This window comes from Triticum dicoccoides, chromosome 7B (genome assembly GCF_002162155.2).
Source record: "Triticum dicoccoides isolate Atlit2015 ecotype Zavitan chromosome 7B, WEW_v2.0, whole genome shotgun sequence".
NCBI lineage: Eukaryota > Viridiplantae > Streptophyta > Magnoliopsida > Poales > Poaceae > Triticum > Triticum dicoccoides.
The window spans coordinates 565,397,226-565,406,100 of NC_041393.1; positions in this window are offsets into that span (position 1 = coordinate 565,397,226).

Here is an 8,875-nt window from a genome sequence, read left to right on the forward strand (position 1 = left end):
TATTCTGCCGTGGTCGAGCTTTAAGTCTTAACTTCATACCTTACAACTCAGGCAAGAACTCCTTCTTTGACTGATCCATCTTGAACACCTTCAAGATCACGTCAAGGCATGTGCTCATTTGAAAGTACTATTAAGCGTTTTGATCTATCCTTATAGATCTTGATGCTCAATGTTCAAGTAGCTTAATCCAGGTTTTCCATTGAAAACACTTTCCAAATAACCTATATGTTTTCCAGAAATTCTACGTCATTTCTGATCATTAATATGTCAACAACATATACTCATCAGAAATTCTATAGTGCTCCCACTCACTTCTTTGGAAATACAAGTTTCTCATAAACTTTGTATACACCCAAAATCTTTGATCATCATCAAAGCATACATTCCAACTCCGAGATGCTCACTCCAGTCCTCAGAAGGATTGCTGGAGCTTTGCATACTTATTAGCATATTTCAGGATAGACAAAACCTTCCGGTTGTATCACATACAACCTTTCCTCAAGAATCGTCGAGGAAACAATGTTTTGACATCCTATCTGCAAGATTTCATAAATAATGCAGTAATTGCTAATATAATTCCGACAGACTCTTAGCATCGCTACGAGTGAGAAAGTCTCATCGTAGTCAACTCCTTGAACTTGTCGAAAAACATCTTAACGACAAGTCGAGCTTTCTCAATGGTGACACTTACCATCATTGTCTGTCTTCCTTTCAAAATCCATATGTACCTAACAGCCTTACGACCATCAAGTAGTTCTTCCAAAGTCTACACTTTGTTTTCATACATGGATCCTCTCTCGGGTTTTATGGCCTTGAGCCATTTATCGGAATCCGGGCCCACCATCGCTTCTCCATAGTTCGTAGGTTCATTGTTGTCTAGCAACATGACTTCCAAGACAGGATTACGTACCACTCTGAAGTAGTACGCATCCTTGTCATCCCACGAGGTTTGGGAGTGACTTGATCTGAAACTTCATGATCACTATCATAAGCTTCCACTTCAATTGGTGTAGGTGCCACAGGAACAACTTCCTGTGCCCTGCTACACACTTGTTGAAGAGATGGTTCAATAACCATATCAAGTCTCCACCATCCTCCCACTCAACTCTTTCGAGAGAAACCTTTCCTCGAGAAAGGACCCGATTCTAGAAACAATTCATATTGCTTTCGGATCTGAATTAGGAGGTATACCCAACTGTTTTGGGTGTCCTATGAAGATGTATTTTATCCGCTTTGGGTTCGAGCTTATCAATCCTGAAACTTTTTCACATAAGCGTCACAGCCCCAAACCTTTAAGAAATGACAGCTTAGGTTTCTCTAAACCATAATTCATACGGTGTCATCTCAACGGAATTACGTGGTGCCCTATTTAAAGTGAATGTGGTTGTCTCTAATGCCTAACCCATAAACTATAGTGGTACTTCGATAAGAGACATCATGGTATGCATCATATCCAATAGGGTGCAGTTATGATGTTCGGACACACCATCACACTATGGTGTTCCAGGCTGTATTAGTTGTGAAACGATTTCCACAATGTCTTAATTTTGTGCCAAACTCGTGATTCAGATATTCATCTCTACGATCATATCATAGATCTTTTATCCTCTTGTCACGACGATCTTTCAACTTCACACTGAAATTACTTGAACCTTTCAATAATTCAGACTCGTGATTCATCAAGTAAATATACTCAACATCTACTTGAATCATCTGTGAAGTAAGAATATAACGATGTTCACTGCATGCCTCAGCACTCATTGGACTGCACACATCAAAATGTGTTACTTCCAACAAGTTGCTATCTTGTTCCATCTTACTGAAAACGAGGCTTTTCAGTCATCTTGCCCATGTGGTATGATTTGCATGTCCCAAGTGATTCAAAATCAAGTGAGTCAAAACGGTCCATTTGCATGGAGTTTCTTCATGCATATACACCAATAGACATGGTTCGCATGTCTCAAACTTTTCAAAAACGATTGAGCCCAAAGATCCATCAATATGGAGCTTCTTCATGCGTTTTATACCGATATGACTTACGTGGCAGTGCCACAAGTAGGTGGTACTATCATTACTATCTTTTGGCATGAACATGTGTATCACTACGATCGAGATTTAATAAACCATTCATTTTAGGTGTAAGACCATTGAAGGTATTATTCAACTAAACAGAGTAACCATTATTCTCCTTAAATGAATAACCGTATTGCGATAGACATAATCCAATCATGTCTATGCTCAACGCAAACACCAATCTCGATGGTAGAGGGAGCGTGTGATGCTTGATCATATCAACGTTGGAAACACTTCCAACACATATCGTCATCTCACGTTTAGCTAGTCTCCGTTTATTCCGTAGCTTTTATTTCGAGTTACTAACACTTAGCAACCGAACCGGTATCTAATACCCTAGTGCTACTAGGAGTACTAGCAAAGTACACATTAACACAATGTATATCCAATATACTTCTATCGACCTTGCCAGCCTTCTTATCTACCAAGTATCTAGGGTAATTCTGCTCTAGTGGTTGTTCCCCTTATTACAGAAGCACTTAGTCTCGGGTTTGGGTTTTACCTTGGGTTTCTTCACTAGAGCAGCAACTGATTTGCCGTTTCATGAAGTATCCCTTCTTGCCCTTGCCCTTCTTGAAACTAGTGGTTTCACCAACCATCAACAATTGATGCTCCTTCTTGATTTCTACTTTCGCGGTGTCAAACATCGCGAGTATCTCAAGGATCATCATATCTATCCCTGATATGTTATAGTTCATCACGAAGCTCTAACAGCTTGGTGGCAATGACTTTGGAGAACCATCACTGTCTTATCTGGAAGATCAACTCCCACTCGATTCAAATGATTGTTGTACTCAGACAATCTGAGCACAAGCTCAACAATTGAGCTTTTCTCCTTAGTTTGCAGGTTAAGAAAGTCATCGGAGGTCTTATACCTCTTGACATGGGCACGAGCCTGAAATCCCAATTTCAGCCCTCAAAACATCTCATATGTTTCGCGATGTTTCAAAAACGTCTTTGGTGCCTCAACTCTAAACCGTTTAACTGAACTATCATGTAGTTATCAAAACGTGTATGTCAGATGTTCGCAACAACCACAGACAACGTTCGAGGTTCAGCACACTGAGCGGGGCATTAAGGACATAAGCCTTCTATGAAGCAATGAGGACAATCCTCAGTTTACGGACCTAGTCCGCATAATTGCTACTATCAACTTTCAACTAATTTTTCTCTAGGAAAATATCTAAACAGTAGAACTATAGCGTGAGCTACGACATAATTTGCAAAAATCTTTTGACTATGTTCAGGATAATTAAGTTCATCTTATGAACTCCCACTCAGATAGACATCCCTCTAGTCATCTAAGTGATTACATGATCCGAGTCAAACTAGGCCGTGTCCGATCATCACGTGAGACGGACTAGTCATCATCGGTGAACATCTTCATGTTGATCGTATCTTCTATACGACTCATGTTCGACCTTTCGGTCTCCGTGTTCCGAGGCCATGTCTGTACATGCTAGGCTCGTCAAGTTAACCCTAAGTGTTTCGCGTGTGTAAATCTATCTTACACCCGTTGTATGTGAACGTTAGAATCTAACACCCGATCATCACGTGGTGCTTCGAAACACGAACTGTCGCAACGGTGCACAGTTAGGGGAGAACACTTCTTGAAATTGTTGTAAGGGATCATCTTATTTACTACCGTCGTTCTAAGCAAATAAGATGTATAAACATGATAAACATCACATGCAATCAAATAGTGACATGATATGGCCATCATCACTTTGCTCCTTTTGATCTCCATCTTCGGGGCTCCATGATCATCATCGTCACCGGCATGACACCATGATCTCCATCATCATGATCTCCATCATCGTGTCTCCATGAAGTTGCCTCGCCAACTATTACTTCTACTACTATGGCTAACGGTTAGCAATAAAGTAAAGTAATTACATGACGTTTAAGTTGACACGCAGGTCACAAATAAATAAAGACAACTCCTATGGCTCCTGCCGGTTGTCATACTCATCGACATGCAAGTCGTGATTCCTATTACAAGAACATGATCAATCTCATACATCACATATATCATTCATCACATCCTTTTTGGCCATATCACATCACATAGCATACCCTACAAAAACAAGTTAGACGTCCTCTAATTGTTGTTTGCATGTTTTACGTGGCTGCTATGGGTTTCTAGCAAGAACGTTTCTTACCTACGCATGAACCACAACGTGATATGCCAATTGCTATTTACCCTTCATAAGGACCCTTTTCATCGAATGCGACCCGACTAAAGTGGGAGAGACAGACACCCGCCAGCCACCTTATGCAACTAGTGCATGTTTGTCGGTGGAACCGGTCTCACGTAAGCGTACGTGTAAGGTTGGTCCGGGCCGCTTCATCCCACGATGCTGCCGAATCAAGATAAGACTAGTAACGGCAAGCATATTGAACAATATCGACGCCCACAACTACTTTGTGTTCTACTCGTGCAAAGAATCTACGCAATAGACCTAGCTCATGATGCCACTGTTGGGGAACGTAGCAGAAATTCAAAATTTTCCTACGTGTCACCAAGATCTATCTATGGAGAGACTAGCAACGAGGGGAAGGAGAGTGCATCTACATACCCTTGTAGATCGCTAAGCGGAAGCGTTCAAGTGAACGGGGTTGATGGAGTCGTACTCGCCGTGATTCAAATCACCGATGATCCTAGTGCCGAACGGACGGCACCTCCGCGTTCAACACACGTACAGCTCGACGATGTCTCCCACGCCTTGATCCAACAAGGAGAGAGGGAGAGGTTGAGGAAGACTCCATCCAGCAGCAGCACAACGGCGTGGTGGTGATGAAGGAGCGTGGCAATCCTGCAGGGCTTCGCCAAGCACCTACGGGAGAGGAGGAGGTGTCACGGGAGGGAGGGAGGCGCCAAGGGCTCAGGTATGGATGCCCTCCCTCCCCTCCACTATATATAGGGGCAGGGAAGAGGGGGGAGGCGCAGCCTTGCCCCTTCCTCCAAGGAAGGGGTGCGGCTAAGAGGGGGGGAGGAGTCCATCCTCCCCAAGGCACCTCGGAGGTGCCTTCCCCCTTTAGGACTCTCCCCTTTTTCCTATATCTTGGCGCATGGGCCTCTAGGGGCTGGTGCCCTTGGCCCATGTAGGCCAAGGCGCACCCCCTACAGCCCATGTGGCCCCCCGGGGCAGGTGGCCCCACCCGGTGGGCCCCCGGGACCCTTCCGGTGGTCCCGGTACAATACCGATGACCCCGAAACTTGTCCCGATGGCCGAAACGGGACTTCCTATATATAAATCTTTACCTCCGGGCCATTCCGGAACTCCTCGTGACGTCCGGGATCTCATCCGGGACTCCGAACAACATTCGGTAACCACATACAAGCTTCCTTTATAACCCTAGCGTCATCGAACCTTAAGTGTGTAGACCCTACGGGTTCGGGAGACATGCAGACATGACCGAGACGTTCTCCGGTCAATAACCAACAGCGGGATCTGGATACCCATGTTGGCTCCCACATGTTCCACGATGATCTCATCGGATGAACCACGATGTCAAGGACTCAATCAATCCCGTATACAATTCCCTTTGTCTAGCGGTATGGTACTTGCCCGAGATTCGATCGTCGGTATACCGATACCTTGTTCAATCTCGTTACCGGCAAGTCTCTTTACTCGTTCCGTAACACATCATCCCGTGATCAACCCCTTGGTCACATTGTGCACATTATGATGATGTCCTACCAAGTGGGCCCAGAGATACCTCTCCGTTTACACGGAGTGACAAAATCCCAATCTCGATTCGTGCCAACCCAACAGACACTTTCAGAGATACCCGTAGTGTACCTTTATAGCCACCCAGTTACGTTGTGACGTTTGGCACACCCAAAGCACTCCTACGGTATCCGGGAGTTGCACAATCTCATGGTCTAAGGAAATGATACTTGACATTAGAAAAGCTTTAGCATACGAACTACATGATCTTGTGCCAGGCTTAGGATTGGGTCTTGTCCATCACATCATTCTCCTAATGATGTGATCCCGTTATCAACGACATCCAATGTCCATGGTCAGGAAACCGTAACCATCTATTGATCAACGAGCTAGTCAACTAGAGGCTTACTAGGGACATGGTGTTGTCTATGTATCCACACATGTATCTGAGTTTCCTATCAATACAATTCTAGCATGGATAATAAACGATTATCATGAACAAGGAAATATAATAATCAATTTATTATTGCCTCTAGGGCATATTTCCAACAGTCTCCCACTTGCACTAGAGTCAATAATCTAGTTCACATCGATATGTGATTAACACTCAAGGTCACATCCCCATGTGACTAACACCCAAAGAGTTTACTAGAGTCAATAATCTAGTTCACATTTACCATGTGATTAACACTCGATGAGTTCTGGGTTTGATCATGTTATGCTTGTGAGAGAGGTTATAGTCAACGGGTCTGAACCTTTCAGATCCGTGTGTGCTTTACAAATCTCTATGTCATCTCCTAGATGCAGCAACCACGTTCTATTTGGAGCTATTCCAAATAACTGTTCTACTTGGAGCTATTCTAAATTGTTGCTCCATTATACGTATCCGGTATCTCTACTCAGAGCTATCCGGATAGGTGTTAAGCTTGCATCGACGTAACCCTTTACGACGAACTCTTTTACCACCTCCATAATTGAGAAAATTCCTTAGTCCACTAGTTACTAAGGATAACTTTGACCGCTGTCCTGTGATCCATTCTTGGATCACTCTTGTACCCCTTGACTGACTCATGGTAAAGCACACTTCAGGTGCGGTACACAGCATAGCATACTGTAGAGCCTATGTCTTAAGCATAGGGGACGACCTTCGTTCCTTTCTCTCTATTCTGCCATGGTCGAGCTTTAAGTCTTAACTTCATACCTTACAACTCAGGCAAGAACTCCTTCTTTGACTGATCCATCTTGAACACCTTCAAGATCACGTCAAGGCATGTGCTCACGTCAAGATCACGTCGGTATACCGATACCTTGTTCAATCTCGTTACCGGCAAGTCTCTTTACTCGTTCCGTAACACATCATCCCGTGATCAACCCCTTGGTCACATTGTGCACATTATGATGATGTCCTACCGAGTGGGCCCAGAGATACCTCTCCGTTTACACGGAGTGACAAAATCCCAATCTCGATTCGTGCCAACCCAACAGACACTTTCAGAGATACCCGTAGTGTACCTTTATAGCCACCCAGTTACGTTGTGACGTTTGGCACACCCAAAGCACTCCTACGGTATCCGGGAGTTGCACAATCTCATGGTCTAAGGAAATGATACTTGACATTAGAAAAGCTTTAGCATACGAACTACATGATCTTGTGCTAGGCTTAGGATTGGGTCTTGTCCATCACATCATTCTCCTAATGATGTGATCCCGTTATCAACGACATCCAATGTCCATGGTCAGGAAACCGTAACCATCTATTGATTAACGAGCTAGTCAACTAGAGGCTTACTAGGGACATGGTGTTGTCTATGTATCCACACATGTATCTGAGTTTCCTATCAATACAATTCTAGCATGGATAATAAACGATTATCATGAACAAGGAAATATAATAATAATCAATTTATTATTGCCTCTAGGGCATATTTCCAACACTTACCATCATTCCTAAATAGATGTGACCGTAGTTCAATACCATCACTATTGGTTGCACGTTTTGAGTACTAACATTTCTAAGTGCAGGAAAAAAAATTGTCTTGACAGTATGAAGATCCTCAAGCCATGAAACATAATGACTTATCTCCTCGCAGTTTAGTTCAGCTCCGGGACAGTAGAAGGTCCTGTCTACCAAGCGCCGGACATGTTTGGTTGAATGAAGATAAGCTGTCAATAGAAATTAGTTGTCAGTTATTTTTAAAATAAGCAATATCAAAGACAAAAATATATTTGAGAAGAACTCACATAATGGTAGAACTGGAGGCGTCTGCACTTCGACCCATATGCCTCTATTACCTTCAATATCATTTTCCGGACGAATATCAAAGGTGATAACCATACCAGACTCAAATGCATAAGCCTTGCATAGTGCTTGCCAAGTTTTGCATTCAAAATAGGTGTACGCGTGTGCATTGTATACTTTGACGTTGAAAATATAACCATCATGCTTAGTTTTCAGGTAAGCTCTCTTTACCTCCATAGTTTCCATATCTTTGAAACCTATCTTATCCAAGACAAAAATTCTTGTATGGCAGGGGATGCGCTAGTAGAATAGTGAAAATTAGAAATTATAAGTCAGGCAAATGAAGCATATATAAGTCATGCTTAATTACGAAAACAGACTTGTCGTTGTGACTTACTGTATCGAATTCGAAAGTCTCATCCAACTTGATGCTGAATCGCCTACCATCAACAAGGAAATTTCTGTCGCACTGGCCGCGCTGGTCTTCACAGTATTGGCACATACCGAAATTTTTTCCGTCGTCAGATGACATTTCGTATGTTCATATTAGACGAAACATTAAACACTTACTAATTCAATTAATTCAACTACTTCTATTAATTCAACTAAGCATTTACTAAAAATAAACTAGTTATATTAATTCAATTAGTTCAACTAAGCATTTACTAAAAATAAACTAGTTCTATATATTAATTCAACTAGTTCAACTAAATATTTACTAAAAATAAACTAGTATATTAATTCAACTAGTTCAAAGTAAGCATTTACTAAAAATAAACTAGTTCTATATATTAATTCAACTAGTTCAACTAAGCATTTACTAAAAATAAACTAGTTCTATATATTAATTCAACTAGCTAGTTCAACTAAGCATTATATTTACTAAAAA